Below are 1,211 nucleotides of genomic sequence, written 5' to 3'. Positions count from 1 at the left end.
AAGTATTTTATATTTTCAGGACCTTCAACCATGTTACATGCATTATAACCTCTCTAGAAATTCAAGAAATTGAATTTTTTAAACCTGCAAAGATTAAATTGCATTTACTATTTCTACCAACTGATTACATTTCAAGGTGGTTTTACTATGGAGACTTGCCCTAAAATGTCTACTAAAGACTTCCGTGGTGATTCTATTTTCCTCTACTTTTGGTAGGAGACAAAGAAAACCGGGTATAGGGGCACAGGTCTGGATTAGTGCTGACCCATATGACCCATTTTACCTCAGTCATCTCTCCTAAGGCCCTATTCCCAAATGCAGTCACATTCTGAGGTACAAGGGTCTGGACTTCAACATATGAAATTTATAGGGTTTCAGTTGAGACCTTAAGGGCAGCTGCTCCCTGTTGGTTGAAGCAGAAATCTCAGAGAAGTGAAGAATCTTCCCACATGGCCTAGAAATTCTTGACGCAGCCAAGTCATGACCATAAGCCTGATTCCCTGTTGTTTTACCACATGTCTCTGTGACTGAGAGTAGGTCAGGGAATGAATAAGAAATGATGTCTTCAGTACATTGTCACTAGATATTTCAGCCTTTTGGAGGCCAGGTGTTCACAAAAGTTAAGTTATGGTTGTGCTCAGCAAGTTCTTGACCTTGGAAGTTACACCACGCACTGCGGAAGCAACCTAAGTGTCTTCCATATGCTGAGCAGGCCATGGACACAGGAGCAGGAGACAGCCATGAGAGACAGCCTCACTGGGAAGCAGTTGCATCTCCAGTGTAGCTCAATCCCAACCCCACAGCAGATAAATTTATGACAAAGGCTTTCTCCACGGGGGCGATCTCTTTTCCCCAGGTCTTTATTTATTATTAACAACGTTATTGGAGTATAATTGCTTTACACTGGTGTGTTAGTTTCTTCTTTGTAACAAAGTGAATCAGCTATACCCAGGTCTTTACTGATTAACACCATTCTCATTGGAGGAAGAATGGAACATGGGAGGTGGACCAAGTCCCTCTGACTGCCCTGGCTCAGGGTGCAGAGGGTGGGAAGGGCACCCCAGCCCCTGCCCCCGTTTACTCCCTGCAACGTAGGGGCCCCAGCAGAAGCAGCAGAGCCACTCCTCTCCTCTTTTGCTTAGTGTTATCATGGAATATCTTTTCCCATATTTTCACTTTCAGCATATGAGTGTCCTTAGTTCTGAGTCTCT

At 43.9% G+C, this 1,211-nt stretch overlaps 1 long non-coding RNA gene across 1 annotated transcript in view; it reads right to left on the bottom strand.

Moving 5' to 3' along the window:
* Positions 1-1,211, bottom strand: part of LOC129391647 (uncharacterized) — a 14,498-nt gene that overhangs the window by 715 nt on the left and 12,572 nt on the right. The gene's annotated exons all lie outside the window — the stretch shown is intronic.

The sequence above is a fragment of the Physeter macrocephalus genome, chromosome 20, assembly GCF_002837175.3.
Source record: "Physeter macrocephalus isolate SW-GA chromosome 20, ASM283717v5, whole genome shotgun sequence".
Taxonomy (NCBI): Eukaryota; Metazoa; Chordata; class Mammalia; order Artiodactyla; family Physeteridae; genus Physeter; species Physeter macrocephalus.
The sequence above is the reverse complement of the archived record's forward strand: the minus strand, read 5'-3'. Positions and strand labels throughout refer to the sequence as shown.